This window comes from Musca autumnalis, unplaced genomic scaffold (genome assembly GCF_047663935.1).
Source record: "Musca autumnalis isolate F117 unplaced genomic scaffold, ASM4766393v1 scaffold_1, whole genome shotgun sequence".
In the NCBI taxonomy this organism is placed as follows: domain Eukaryota; kingdom Metazoa; phylum Arthropoda; class Insecta; order Diptera; family Muscidae; genus Musca; species Musca autumnalis.
Genome location: NW_027411644.1, coordinates 179,675,465 through 179,692,535, shown reverse-complemented (window position 1 = coordinate 179,692,535; position 17,071 = coordinate 179,675,465).

Genomic DNA, 17,071 nt, shown 5'->3' with positions numbered 1-17,071 from the left:
AAAATCAAAATTCGATTTTTTACAAAAAATTTACCTTTTTTTGACCACTAATCGGTCAAAAATTTTTTTAAAGGAAATTTCTCATATATAAAGCCAAGAGTTTGATATATTCAATATGCTCACAAACAATATGAAGACTAAACACCAAATTTCAGTCATATCGGGTGGATATTGAGGCCACAACACTCAAAATACCGAAAATAAGGAGGCACGGTTCTATGGGGGCTATAGGAAGACGAGGACCTATACCGACATATTTCTGGTGAAAGGTTATAAGTCCCCCAACGGAGACTTAATACCAATTTTCAGCCATTTCGGTGTGATAATCAGGCTAAAACCTCCAAAATACCGAAAATCGGGAGGTACCGTCCTATGGGGGCTATATGAAGGCGTGGACCTATGCAGACAAATTTCATGGTGAAGGTATAATGCCCCCTGCGAAGACTAAATACAAAATTTCAGCAATTTCGGTGTAATAATGAGGCTAAAATCTTCAAAATACCGATAATCGGGAGGTACCGTTATATGGGAGCTACTAGCAAAATGCCCGCTACTTCGTATGCGGAAAGGATATAAAAAAAAATAAACAATATATAATATGGAAATGACAAACACTGAAAATTTGGTCGCACTAATACCAATTTTAATCAATATTTATTTTTATCTTAGTACTGTACGTACCCCTTAATGGGTACTTTACACGATATGTTTTTTACATATGCGCTGTCACTTTGCATATACATAATGTATGGGAGAAGTGACAACTCATATGTAAAAAACATATCGTGTAAAGTACCCATAAGTTCGATTTTCAAAAAAATCAGCCGTATCTCACCCTTACACATTAACAGCGAGATCAACGTTGCACACCAATACACACCCTAACTAACAAAAAATAAAAATTTCAGCACTGTCCCTACACCCAAAAACAAATTGAGTACCATTAAATAATTTTCGTATACTTATGGTACGTATTTCGACGACATATCTCAGCCATACGCGGACATTAATACAAAATAATTACAGTAAATTCCATAATAATTACAGTAATTCCAAATCTCAAGATTCCAGCTGTATCCGTTCGTCCAATTCCAAATTGTACCAAACTTAGTATCAAGTCGAACTCTTCGTACCCATAAGTAAGATTTTCCAAAACTACCTCAATCCTTCACTTTAGTAGTAATCTTAGTTCCAAATTTCAGGATTCAAACTCTATCCCTTAAACCAAATTAAAATTGTACTAAATTTAGAACAATTTAGAATTTTCGAACCAATTTTCAAAACTTCCTCAACGCAACAGAGCTACAATAATCATACTTTCAAATTGCAGGATTCCACCGCTATCCGTTCACCTACATACAAATTGTACTAAATTTAGTACCATTTAGTGTTTTTCGTAACCATAAGTTTGCTTTTTCAAAACAACCTGAATCCTACTCTTCGACTGTAATCGTAATTCCAAATTTCAGGATTCCAGCTCTATTAATTCACCCGAATCCAAATTGTATCAAATTTAGTACCATTTCTTTCCCAAACAAAAATTTCAGGATTCCAGCTCTACCCGTTCACCCAAATCCATATTGTACCATATTTAGTACCATTTAGTACTTCTCGTACCCATACGTACGACTTTTCAAAATTTCCTCAATACTACACTCCTACAGTAATCTTAATTCCCAATTCCAACACTATCCGTGTACTAAATTCAAATTGTACCAAATTTAGTGCTTTCTGTACCCATAAGTACGAATTTCCAAACTACCTCAATTCTACTGTCCGGCAGTAATCTTAGTTCCAAATTTCAGAATTCCAGCTCTATCCGTTTATCCAAATCCAAATTGTACCAAATTTAGTACCATTTAGTACTTTTCGTATCCAAAGGTACGAATTTCCAAAACAATCTCAATCCTACACCCCTACAGTAATCTTAATTCAAAACTTTAGGATTCCACCTCTATCCGTTCACCCAAATCCAAATTTATTACTGCTCGTAATCATAAATACGAACTTCCAAAACCATATCCTTATTTCAACGTCATTTCCCAACCTTGATTCCCATACCAAATTTGAAGATTCTAGCTTTATCCATTAAAAATATGCAATTGGTACCAAATTTAGAAACTTTTACACTTTCGTACACTTATAGGTCGAGTTTCTAAATACCCTTTGGTACATCTTCCTAACTCTCCGTCAATGACCACTCGTTCAAAATTTCAGAATTCTAGCTCTTCGCGTTTGCCTAATACAATGGATTCCATATTTAGTACACTTTAGCACTTTTCGTACCTTTCTACGACGAATTTCCAAAAACCCCTTTACACAAAAACAAATTGTACCAAATTCTGTACAATTCGATTTTCCAAAACAACCTTAATCCTTCACTTAAACAGTAACCATAATTCCAAATAACAGGATTCCAGCGCTATCCGTGCACTCAAATCCAAGTTGTACCATTTGGTATATTTCGTACCCATAAGTACGAATTTCAAAAACTACTTCCATCTCAGTCTTATACTCCAGCAGCAGTCTGACCGAATTCCAGGATTCCAGCTCTATCCGTTCCCCCAAATCCAAATTGTATCACAGGTAGTACCACTTAGTAATTTTCGTACCCTTACTACCTCAGTCCTACACTCCAATAGTTATCCTAATTTCAAATTTCAGGACTCAAACACTATCCGTCACCCAAATCCAAATTCTACCTCTATAGCCTACCGCGAACGGGTTGCAAATTCTAACTCTTTCCGTTTACTAAATTTCATACTTTAAATTAAAATAAATAAAATTAAAATACTTAAAATTCAGAATTCCAGTTCTATCCGTTCACCCAAATCCAAATTGTAATAAATTTAGTACCATTTCCAAAATTTCCCCAATCCTATGCTCCAACAATAATCTCAATTTCAAATTTCAGGATTCCAGCTCTGTCCGTTCACTCGAATCCCTATTGTACCAAATTTAGTACTTTTCGCACACATAAGTACGAATTTCCAAAACCACCCTCATATCTCAGTCCTACACTTCACAGTAATCTTAATTCCAAATTTCAGGTTTCCAGCTACATACATACGTTCACCCAAATCCAAATTGTACTAAATTTAGTACCATTTAGTGCTTTTCGTACCCATAAGTACGAATTTTCAAAACTACCTCAATTCTACACCCCACCAGTAATCTCAATTCCAAATTTCGAGATTCCAACTATATCCGTTCACCCAAATCCCCATTGTCCCAAATTTAGTACCATTCAGTACTTTTCATTCACATAAGTAAGAATTTCCAAAATTTCCCCAGTCCTACACTCCAACAGTAATATCAATTCCAAATTTCAGGAATCCAGCTCTATCCGTTCACCCAAATCCAAATTGTTCTAAATTTAGTACCATTTAGTACTTTTCCTAAACTCAAGTTTCCAAAAACCCTTTGGTGCATCTTTCTTACTCTTCGTCAGTGATCCTCAGTCCAAATTTGAGGAATCAAACTCTATCCTTTCACCCAAATCGAAACTGTACCAAATTTAGTGCTATTTAGTATTTTTCGTACCCTATGTACGAATTTCCAAAACTTCCACAATACTAAACTCCACCAGTAATCTCAGTTCCAAATTTCGAGATTCCAGAGCTATCCGTTCAGCCAAATACCCATTATACAAAATTTAGTTCCATTTAGTACTTTCCGTACACATAAGTACTAATTTCCAAAACCACCCTCATATCTCAATCCTACACTTCAACAGTAATATTAATTCCAAATTTCAGGTTTCCAGCTCTTTCCGTTCATTCAAATCCAAATGGTACTAAATTTAGTACCATTTAGTGCTTTTCGTACGCATAAGTACGAATTTTCAAAACTACCTCAATCCTACACCCCACCAGTAATCTCAATTCCAAATTTCGAGATTCCAGCTTTTATCCGTTCACCCCAATCCCCATTGTATCAAATTTAGTACCATTTAGTACTTTTCATACACATAAGTACGAATTTCCAAAAGTTCTTCAATCCTACACTCCAACAGTAATCTCAATTCCAAATATCAGGATTCCAGCTCTATCCGCTCACCCAAATCCCTATTGTAACAAATTTAGTACTATTTAGTACTTTTCGTACACATAAGCATGAATTTCCAAAACTACCCTCATATCTCAATCCTACACTACAACAGTAACCTTAATTCCGAATTTCAGGTTTCCAGCTCTTTACGTTCACCCAAATCTAAATTGTACTAAATTTAGTACCATTTAGTACTTTTCGTATACATGATTGGTAATTTTCCAAACCATTTCCTTTTAGAAGCACCACTTCCCAACCTTGATTTCCATACCAAATTCCTATATTCCTGGGGCCTATTATTGATTTCATTAATTATTTAGCGATTTCTTCAAATTACAGATTTTGAAATTGAATAGTTATGACTGTACATCTCCATATACGATAAAATTCTTAATTGCAAATTAATAGTGGTAATATGCAAAATTTTATTGCACTTTCATTGATTTGCAAACATTTAGTTATTCACGACATCTGTTGCAATGGAAGATAACAAATGTCTTGTCTTTCTATTATTTAGTGGTTTACGATAAAATAAGTGCGCCTAAAAGTAAACTACAAAATTTGAAATTATGTGTGATCGTTTACGGTATCATGAAGCTATAGCATTGTTAATTTGACACATGTCTTGCAGAGGGCCAACTAAGTGAGTAAGTACGTAATAATAATGAAAAATAAGGATTTTTGTTGTTGTTATTTTTTGTGGTTCCAGGACGAATTTTCTAAAACCCGACCTTATCTCGCACATTTGCATCAACAGTGACCCACTGGTAAAATTTCAAGCTCCTAGCTTTAGCCGTTTTGGCTGGGCGTTGATGATGAGTCAGTCAGTCAGTCAGTCAGTCAATCACTTATCACCAAGCTCATTTATATATATAGATATCAAAACGTGGACCTAAGCCCACAATTCTCTGTTGGAATGTTTGATACCTCTGCCGAAGACTAACCACAAAATTTGAATACTTTCGGTTGGTCATTGTGTCTTAAACATTCAAAATACCGAAAATCGGGAGGTACGGTTCTATGTGGGCTATATCAAAACGTGGACCGACCAACCCAAATTTTTGTCCTGTAGATTGTAAGTCAATAATAGTTACGTGTACCAAAATTGATGCACCTACGACAACTCCTTCTATTTTTGGCCACAGTTAATATGAACTCGCGACATAGTGCGACCTTTTCCGACGGAGCAGACGATATGCTAATTACACAGTTCGACAACAAAAAATTACAAGGAAAACTGAGCAGATTATGAAAGTAGAGCTAAAAATATGGGACACGTGTATCGGCGTTTTTAAAATTTAAGTCGGGAAGTAGCCTAAGTAGGCGGGCATGTTCCGCCCATTTTTAGTTTTTTTTTAAGATATCTTGGAACCCTTGTATTTTAGGTATATAGTGTACTTGGCAACTTTACTCAGTAGGATGTGGGGAACAGTTCTATTCAAAAACACTAACCCTCATGCCGTTCACCAAAGGGGTATTTTTGGTCCTTTTTTTCGAAAATCGTTAAAAAACACCTTTGAAATGTGATAATATCGGATCAAAATATTTTACAAATTAGTTTGTCTCTAAAAACTAAAAAAACGTTTTAGGGTTTAAGTCGTACTTTGTCTAAGTATATTTAGAATTGACCCACAAAACATGATTTTGGAGGATTAATGCAAATACACAAATATTCTCCATCAAATTTCAATATAGGTCACCAAAGAATATGTCATTAAAATATCAGTATCAAGTTTAACGAAAAAAACACGAAAATATTTCCCAATATTTTTAATGAATTTTTTTCTTCTTTTTTCTATTCATTGCATGAAAGTAACATGCAAATTAGTTCTAGATGAATAGTGTCAAATAAAGAAATTTTCTACATAAAATTGCACTATAAGCCTCAGAATAAACCATATGTATAGGAATAATAGTTTTTATGAAAATTACATTATAAATGTAAGTTTAAATGAAAGGTGTTACACTTGGGATTCTGAATCTACAATATTCATAGACAAGAAAAATCACAAATAAAACGCGGTCAAAGTTCAAATTTTTAGGTTTTCGCTATTTTGTTGGGAAACTACAAGTCCTAACGAAATTGCATTAGAAAAAATTTTGTAGCTATGAAAATTCTCTACAAGATTGACTTTGTGACATTTTCCTAGGTTTTACCATTTTTGGAATATAGAAGTTCTTGTGTCAGTTAGTGTCATTTTACAAAGCCGAATGAGCTTTGCCGGGATACCAAATTCGGACATTGCTTGGAATAGCTTTGAACGTAGCGGGCTGTCGAAGGCTGCTTTATAATCGACAAAAAGGTGGTAGGTGTCGATCTGCATCTCTTGGGTCTTCTCCAGGATTTGCCGCAGGGTAAATATCTGGTCAATGGTGGACTTGCCAGGTCTAAAGCCGCATTGGTAGGGTCCAATTATTTCGTTGACCATGGGCTTTAGTCGTTCGCACAATATCCCTGACACTATCTTGTAGGCGATAGGGAGAAGACTTATGCCCCTATAGTTGGAGCATAAAGTCTTATCTCCTTGGACGGGACACAAGACTCTCAGGTTCCAATCGGGAACGCGTTCTTCCTGTCAGATGGAGCTAACTAGCTAATGCATACACCTTATCAGCGTGTCGCCTCCGGTTTTAAACAGCTCGGCTGGTAGGCCATCAGCTCGTGCTTATTATTCTTCAGCCGGTTTATTCCTGTTTTAACTTCATTTTGGCCGGGTGGTATACATTCAATACCATCTTCTGGGATTGGATCTGTGGTATCTTCGTCGACTTCGCCACTATTGGATACCAACAGTTTGCAAAAACTGATGTGCAACTTCCGTGTTGTGTCTGTTCACACTTTGTTTGCTACGTTTAATCTGGTACGTACCGTTGCTGCAACAAGGTAGTGGTCCGAGTCTATGTTTGCACCTCGGAACGGTCGTACATCCAATGTACATCTTCTATCTATCACAACGTGTTCAATTAGATTTATTGTTCTTTGATCTGGCGACAGCCAGATGCCCTTATGAATATCGAGATGCTTATATCTGGTGCTGCTAACTACCATGGTTTTTGCCACTGCGAAGTCTATCAGCATCATACCATTGTCAGATGTTTCACTGTGGAGACTGAATTTTCCGACTGTTGGGCCAAAGATATTTTCCTTTCCAATTTTGGCATTAAAATGGCCTAGAATAATTTTAATGTCATGGGCAGGACAACGGTCATATGTTTCTTCTAAGCGCTCGTAAAATATATCTTTGGTGAGTTCGTCCTTGTCTTCAATGGGAGCATGAGCAAGTCTTTCATTCGCTGGTGTGAAGCTGGAAACCAGGTGTTTTAAACTCCGACCAACTACAAATCCGCAACCAAACTCATGCTTTATGTCATGGCAGCTATAATACAGTGCGTCAACTTTAGGTGTTGCTGTGACGCCTTTCCCAATCCATCTTATTTCATGTACTTGAAAAATATTACCGCCATTGTGAGCCTTGTACTTTTCAAGTACATCTGCCAATGCGTAAACTACACCTTCTCTATAAGGAGTGCGAACATTCCAGGAGCAGATTCGCAGATCATGGTCCTTAAAACGTTTGCGGGGTTCGTCAAATTTAGAGGGGTTTGTTTTTTTTCTTTCGTTTTTTCATAGTAGGCTGTTTTTTCTAGGGGAGAGTTACTAACCCGACGTCCAAACCCAAGTTTTTAACTTTCTTATGGGACAACGCGCGGCACTTGTTAGCTCACTACCTTTAAAGGGTGTTAAAGGCAGTTCCCCTGGTGACACCACGGGGAGGTCAGTGTCCACTTGAGATGAAAGAGGGACCAAGATAAATCCTGGGCTTTGCCATGTTAAAGCCGGTCAGGACCACTTATACCCTAGACAGACGGCAGCGTTAATTTGCATTAACTGCCTTAATTCAAATTAATTCGTGCATTATCCACATTCTTAATGCACAAAATCAAAGGAAACGTAAACTGAATTTAGGTATTTCAATATGGCAATGCTGTAAAAGAGAGCCCATATTCATGTAGGAGAGAGAGCATATTCATGCTCTGAGACACATTTTGCATTGAAAATCAATTGTCTTTTGTCAAATTTCCATGTTTAAGAAAATAAAAAAGGAAAAAAAAATCAGAAATTTTCCATGTCTTTCAAATAAGTAGTGGTCTTTCTCGAATAGAATAGCAGCTACTCATTTTTCGCGCCTTCTATCAAATCTATTTTTAAAATTTTTATTTTCACAAGCATTTCATTACCCACCATACCAATTCTATCGAAAAAAAATATCTTCTTCAAATGTTCCTTTAGAGTTTTGCGACATTTTTTAATATTAAAAAGACTCAAAAATATCGCGAATAAATTCAATTTATTTTTGCATTGTCGTGGTGAAAAAGTCAATGGTTGAAAGTATATTTGTTTCGCATATTTTGGCGAACTTTTGTAAAACTTTATGAAATGGTCTGCTGGGTACAAACAAACAGCTGTTTCATAAATGCAGATACTATCGTCTGTCAGGGTAAAAAGTTAATTCAAATTAAGGAATTTTTAATGCAAATTAACTCTGCCGTCTGTCTAGAGTATTAGAAACAAAATCATTTCAACCTGGCCACAGACTGGGCTGTAAAAGATATTACATCTTACATTGTACAATTTTATAAAAATCTATCAAACGAAGAACAAATTTGTTTCGCTCGACAATTAAAGACGGCTAACGTAATAAATTTTTTTTTTAAGGATAACACGTGCAAAGGTATGTAAATTAATATTCTCATTGAGAATTAAAAAAAGTTAGATTTGGTAAGGAATATTTGATGTAGACTTGTGGTGTATTTATACCCTACACCACTATGTGGAAAGGGTATTATAAGTTTGTTTTGGGAAAAATTCATGTAACATCGCGAAATATTCGTCGGAGACCCCCAATGTGGTATACCAATCTTCATATCTAGACGAGATAAAACGATTTTGAGATGTGTGTCCGTCCGTCCGTCCGTGTGTCCGTCTGTCCATTATAAATTGTAATCAAACTCCAGGCCGCAATTATGGACCGATCGTCACGAAATTTGGTATGGAGGTCGGTTTCACATCACAATAGATCGCTATTTTAATTGGTGATGACCGTGAAATATTTAGCGGGTGAAATGGACCAAAAACAAAATTTTTATCCAATTTTGTAGCGGCTCTGTAGGTCGCAATAATAATCCGATCAACGCGAAATTTTAAATAAGGTAAGAGTATATGACAAAGAAGATGCCTGCAATTTGAGATGGCGATCAGATAATATTTAGAGGGTTGAATGTACCACAACTTTTGTGTGAAAATTGTGAAATTTTTTAATATACAGCTTATATCTTTGATCCTGAAAGACGCAATCCTCCCACGTGAGTTATATTTGTAAGCCGATCTCTTGATCTTTCTATTGATGTCAATTATGTTGATGTACATGATCAGATAACAGAGTTACAGCCTAATATATCCAGTTTTTTGTTTGTAGTGTAATCATAAACACGCTAGAGGTCGCAGTTATAGCTCAATAGTCACGAAATTTTGCACGAGGTAAGAGTTTAGGTAAAAGAAAATGCCTATAATTTTGCATGATGATCTGATATTATTTAGCGGGTGACATAGACCATTACTTTCGTTTGAAAAATATACAAATTTTATTTTTGGTCCATATTTTAATTCCTGGAGGGCATATACCGGCAAAATAGCCTACATATGGAAAAATTACTACTAAACTTTCCCCTGATGCAAATTGCAATAATGTATCTGCTAGGTAACGGGCCTGCTGCCTAATATATAATAGGTTTTGTGTAGAGAACCAAAATTTCCTCCCATGCTACAAATTATTTCTATCATGACGGAGGAATTTTCAGTTCAGTTATCCAACTGGATGTTTTACGACCAAAGATGTGTCTCATCGAAATAATGGTTTTAGACCCTATGTATGTTTGGGCGAAATTCGTTTCAGACAACTTGGATTCGATTTAGCCCTGTCCGTTCATCTGTCACTCTTACTGCCTAGATGGCTGATGCGCTCGATAACTCTCGAACGGATCTACCGATTCGAACCCAATTTTATACTTCGTAATATTTTGCGCAAACTTAGTTTAAGTTCAAATATAAGCTATATAGGTCCACACCTCCCCCACAAAAGTTCAAAAATTCTTCGAAAAATTGTGTTAACGATGACTGGCGAAGTGAGTAATCAATTGATAGATCGGGTAAGACTATATCGGTCCACACCTTCGGGTACTTCCCACACAAAATTCGGAAAATTTTTAAGCAGATTGTCCGGTCGGTCCCCTTTACGATGGTGCAATTGCAATAGCAAGTCAATACTTCCTGAGATTATGGCCAAAAAGCTCCAAAAACCCCTGAAATACAAACAAAAAACCTAAAAAATGGCAAATCCGCAAGATAACTTTCAAGGGGATTTCCAAACTTTGCACACCGTATTATTTCATCCAGTCATGTATCAGGTTGGAATATGGACTATACCGGTCCCGTCCTTCGAGTACCTCCCACACAAAAATTGGGTAAAGTGCAGTTTGAGGACTCGTATCGGATCTGTTTTAATTTTTTGAACGAGGTTATTTTCACGGTCCCTATTGCAACGGTACAATTTTTCCGGGGTAAGTCCATACTTCCTAAGATATTTGTAAAAGGGAGGGACAAGGGAGGCTTCTCTTATGTCAATGAATTCACATGAAGTTATTGATATGTGACCTAGTTTTTATCGCCGATTCCGGACGGCGTGTCCTAAGTTGCCACTTGTAGAGACGTTTTTCATGGCTGAAATACTCAGGAAATATCGCAAACATTACTAAGGGGCATTTTGCCACCGTTTAAAATTTGATGTGGCCAGGCCTGGGAATCGAACCCGGACTTTCAGCGTCCACATAGTCAATTCGTAGAGGATGTGGTGTAGGGTATCACATGGTCGGCCCGTCCGACTATAGCCTTTGCTTACTTGTTTTTGTGTAGTTTGTATTGTAGTTTATATGGTTTTGGAATAGAACTCTCGGTATTGCGACGTATTCGCGAAAATATATAAATGTGGTAGAAGGTAATAGTGAGTACTATATGTGTAGAAAATTTTATCCCCGTATGTATCCGTAAACTTATAGAAAAATACTTACAGATAGCGTGACACTTAAAAATTTGGATATGTTTTAAGTATTGGGCTTTGCTGGGGGCGGGACTTGTCAATATGACACAAGTCGCAAAATTTGATAGTTATTTTAATCGAGTTATACAAAGCATTGACATTTTTTATGTTCAAGATCTCTTAATTTAGTAACTGGCACTACAAAAACCTACTAAATTTAAGTCTTAAGTCTTAACCTGTAATTATAAAGTATTCAAAAATCGGACGCGATCGCGGTATTCTACTTCCAAATCATCAATAAATGATGGTGGTCAAATTACTATTGTATTGTATACCAATACGTCTAATAATCACTGAGATTTCGCGTTTGGGTAAAACCCGTTGTGGGGGGGATCCCCCGCCCCCTCCATTTCTCGGTATAAAAACTACCTTACGATCAATTCTAAGACCTAAAAATATACAGTCAAAGTTTTATCAAATTCGGTCCAGCCATTTCAGAGGATTTATATTTCGTACAACATGGCAAACCTGAATCATTTTCTATATATCTAAATATACATATATACCTGAACCGATCAGAAGCAAAATTTCCGGACGTGATTCTAAATTGAACAGGATTTAGCATATAAAATGTTAAAGCGATCGAATGCAAATTGTGACCTTAGTGCGGCTAAAATATAAAATCGGATAATATATATATATATGTTTCAATATATATGAAAGCTATACCTATGTCTGAACCGATTTCTTCCAAATTTTGCAGATGTATTTATATGTTCATTATAAACATCGGGACGAAATTTAAAAGGTCCATCAGCTTCAAGTCGCTTTTGTCTCACTGTAGTCACTGTTGCATCCCCTACGTCACCCAATAAATAAATACCGGTCAAGAATCACATTTTTACGTTTCCAAGATTTTGCTTGGAAAACGCAAGTCCAATCGAAATGGGACTTAAAAAAATGTTGTAGCAGTCAAAATTCTCTACAACATTTACTTTGGTCCTATTTCGACAGGGCTTGCGGTTTCCATGCAATATCATGAAAACCCATGCAAAATATGAAACCAATAAGGGTCAATTTTTTCCTATAGCCCCCATATAGTGGTACCACCCGATTTCAGGTATTTTGAGGACTTCATCTTCATTTTAAGCCCGAATTCGCTGGAACTTGGTATTTGGAGTTCTCAATGGTACAGAAACTTCCCCATCATTCCCCCATCAAATTTTGGACACAGGGCCAGGTTTTGTTAGTATAACCCCCCCATATGACGATACCACCCGATTTCAAGCATTTTAACGTATTTTGCAGCAAACATATATATGTTTGCAACAGTCCCAAACATAATATATGTTTGGGTCTGCAAACAAATATATGTTTGGGTGGAAACAAATATATGTTTGGGTGCAAACATATATATGTTTGGGTGCAAAGATATTTAAGATTGGGTGCAAAGATATATATGTTTGGGTGCAAACAAAGATATGTTTGGGTGGAAACAATCCCAGTAGGAAATTGAATCTGCGATGACCATTTCATCAACGAAAAATGTCAAAATTGTCTTTAAACAAGACGGTGTCACCAAATTTGTCACTCTTCCGTGTGCGATGTGTGACATTCTGAACGAAAATGTCTTGCAATGGGCCTTGGTACAAGTTAATGTTCATTCTATCGTCCATGAAGACAACCTCGCTTACCTTGTCGCTCTACTTATCGTGCACGAGTTTTGCGACATTTGTGTGAAAATTTCGTCGATGATCGCAAAGGGCTGTCGTCGAGCCGTCTTCAATGGATTGGAGACAACTTTGAAGACACATAGCAGACAACTTCCAACTGGGATTTTATGTTTGGGTGCAAACATTTTATATGTTTGGGTGCAAAAAAATACAAACCCAAAAGGCACAAAAAAAACAAACACATGCACCAGTGCGCGCTTACTGAGAGCAAGGGAGCGTAAAATTCAATGTAAAACACTTTGAAATGTGTGCTCACTTGCTCTCAGTACGAACTCACTGGCACGGCTGCCAGATTTGACGAGTTATTGTCATTTTGACGACTTTTTGGTCAAAAAACTTATAAATAACGATTTGACAATTTTTACCCAAAAAATGACGATTTTTGGATATTTTGCTAATGCAGTCATAAACAAGTAAGAACAGTCTATAGTCGGACGGAGCCGACCATGGGATACCCTATACCACTATCCCTGGACAATCGCTTTCCACGGAACTTCTTTTCAATGATTGTAAAAATTTACTTATCAAATATCAAAAATGTAATGTATAATACTTATGACCAAAACCAAAAAGTTATCTAGCATGACAAAGACATTTTTGTAGCAGGAAAGGAAAATTTAGTTCTAACTAAAATGTAATGAAACCCACTTATGTAGTACTACTACTTCCGCTGTTTAACCTCTACGTTATTGAAATTTTTACCAATTTCACACAAAAGTTTCAGTCCATTTAACCCGCTAAGTATTTTCTGATCTTTACGTTGGTTTGTACGCTTCTTCATCATAGACTCAAACATTGTTTAAAATTTTGCGGGTTATTATTTTGACCTACAGAGCCGCTACAAAATTGGTTAAAATTTTGTTTTTGGTCCATTTCATCCCCTGAAAATTTCACGATCACCAAAAACTAATCATTTCTATTCTGGCCCAAACCCAACCTCCTTATAAAATTCGTTACAATCGGTCCATAATTGCGGCCTTAAGCTTGTTTACAATTTTTAATGGACGGACACACATCGCTAAATCGCTTTATCTCGTCGAGATATGAGTTTTGGCATACCAAATAAGGGGTCTAGGACGAATATTTCGTGGTGTTACATAAACTTTTCGAGTGACAATATGTAGCATGGGATAAAAAGGTGGTTCTCTACACAGAACCCATTACATATTAGGCAGTAGGCCCGTTATGTAGCAAACACTTTATTGCAATTTACATCAGAGGAAAGGTCAGTAGTTTTTCCATATATAGGCAACTTTGCGAAATATATATGTCCTCGACCAAAAATAAAATTTTTATATTTTTCATACAAAAGTAATGGTCCATTTCACCCGCTAAAGAATATCAGATCATCATTCAAAATTGTAGGCATCTTTTTCGACCTATACTCTTACCCGGTGCAAAATTTCGTGACTATTGATGTATAATTGCGACTTCTAGCGAGTTTATTATTACACTACAAACAAATAATGGAATATATTAGGCTGTAACTCTGTTATCTTAGCATGTACACCAACATAATTGGCATCAATTGAAAGGTCAAGCGTTCCACTTTCAAGTATATCTCACTTGTCCGGAATGTCACTTCCAGGAATTAAGATATAAGCTGTATATTAAAAATTTTCACAATTTTCACACAAAAGTTTTGGTCCATTTAACCCTCTAAATGTTATCCGATCGCCATCTCAAATTGCAAGCTTCTCCTGTGTTATATACTCTTACCTTATTTAAAATTACGCGTTGATCGGACTATTATTGAGACCTACAGAGCCGCTAGAAAATTGGATAAATATTATGTTTTTGGTCCATTTCACCCGCTAAATATTTCACGATCATCACCAATAAGAATAGGGATCTATTCTGATCTGAACCCGACCTCCATACAAAATTTCGTGACGATCGGTCCATAATTGCGGCCTGGAGCGTGTTTACAATTTATAATGGACAGACGGACGGACGGACGGACGGAGGGACGGACGGACACACATCTCAAAATCGCTTTATCTCGTCGAGATATGAAGATTGGTATACCACATTGGGGGTCTCCGACGAATATTTCGCGGTGTTACATGAATTTTTACCAAAACAAACTTATAATACCCTTTTCCACATTGTGGTATAGGGTATAAAAATGTTGTAAAATATGAATTTGTAAACACTTAGTTGATTTTAAAAATTAATTGTTAATCGTTATTTTTGAACGTAGAAGCTTGAAATTTTGCCAGAACATGTATTTTAGCTTTATGTATCAGATTTCATCAATGGTGACGATATGTTTGGGTGCATATGCAAAGGAATTTTTAACTAGAACCAAAATGGAAAGCAAAATATATAATTGCACTGCTCCAGAACCTGCAACAATATCCTATTTTTTTGGTAAATTTATAAAGGAACAAAAAGTCAAAGTTACAACAATAGTAGATTCTATTCTGGGCAATTAACTGCGTTTTATTGAGCTCTGTGCAGAAATGTTAAAAGTTTAATAGATTTGATTTTGAAAATAGTTTTATTGATTTTTCGACATCCTTAACGAATTTTCAAATTTTGTCAACAAGAAGGAAAAGCAAAAATTGGATTCAGAATTTCGTGAACTAAAGCTTTTGGATTTTGAGGAAATGTTTGAAAATAATGAAACGGATTTATTTCGCATTTTAATATATGATTTGAAACGTGTTGACGATTCATATGTTTTTCCTATAATAACAAAATGTTGAAGTAAATGTAAAGTAAATGTTCACAAAACGAAATCTGTATCGAAATTCTTTCATAAGGATTCAATGTAGAGTATACTTAACAAAATACATTGTTTGACACATTGATTAAACACGTCTTGTTAGGAATGTAACTCAAATATTTATTTACAAAATCGTTTAATTATTCATTTAATTTAATACTGATTTGAAGTAAAAATGTGTTTACTAACTTGAATAGCCATTTAATGTTTCTTTTAATTAAAAATGTATTTAAATATAACTAAATATTACCATTTTAATTTTTGACGATTCTTTTGACGATTTTGTAAAATAGATTTGACGATTTTAATTTTAAAAATCGTCATTTTGACGATACAAAATTCCAAAGAAATACATAACACACTTTAATAAAAGACAAGTAAAAAGTCGTTATGTTCGGCCGGGCCGAACTTTTTATACCCTCCACCATAAAATAGTGTAACAACTTTTCGACAATGGATAGCTCCTACTGCCTCTCACTATTGCTTAAATTACACTGTGAACACAAATGTTGGGGCAGAGATAATTCCTTTTGGAGATGAAAGCCCTGGGTGTGTGTATATTAAAAACCCCGAAGGACAGATGCGCCGCGAGTCGAACTTCCGCGTTATGGCGTGATGAAATTTTTGTTAGAGACTCTGTGGGCCATCATGAATTAGCAGCTAGGTGAAAGGTACCACCTACGGGGCTATATCAAAGAGTCAACCTATCTTTAAATTTTTTGGCGGAAAAGTTTTATAGCTGCAGAGAACTTCAAGAGTCAAATTGAGGGTAGTTTCATCAAAACAATGTAGACCCTCAAAAATGGACCCATGTTGACGAATTTTAGTGAAGAAATTTCGTGACCACTGAAAAAATACCGATCATTACAGCCAGTTAGGTTAAAAACTGTAGCTAAAATTCTCAAAATACCGAAAATCGGGAGGTACCGTTATATGGGGGCTATACCAGAACATGGACCTATGTTGACGATGTTTAGTAGAGATGTTTCATGACCACTGAGAACCTCAAATGTCAAATTACAGCTAGTTCGATTAAAATTGTAACTAACATTATCAAAATACCGAAAATCGGGAGGAACGGTTATAAGGGGGCCATACCAAAACATGGACCTATGTTGACGATGTTTGGTGGAGATGTTTCATGACCACTGAGAACCTCAAATGTCAAATTGCAGATAGTTCGGTTCAAAACTGTGGCTAAAATTCTCAAAATACCAAAAATCGGGAGGTACCGTTATATGGGGACTATACCAAAACATGGAACTATGCCCATATCCTTTGGCATATAAGTTTGTTGATCACTAGGAACCCTAAATGCCAAATTATAGCTAATTCGGTGTGCAAATGTGGCGAAGAACGTCAAAATACCTCAAATCCGGAGGTACCGTTATATGGGGGCTATACCAAAGAGTGGACCGATATAGCCCATCTTCGAACTTGACCTGCCTATGGAAAAAAGACCT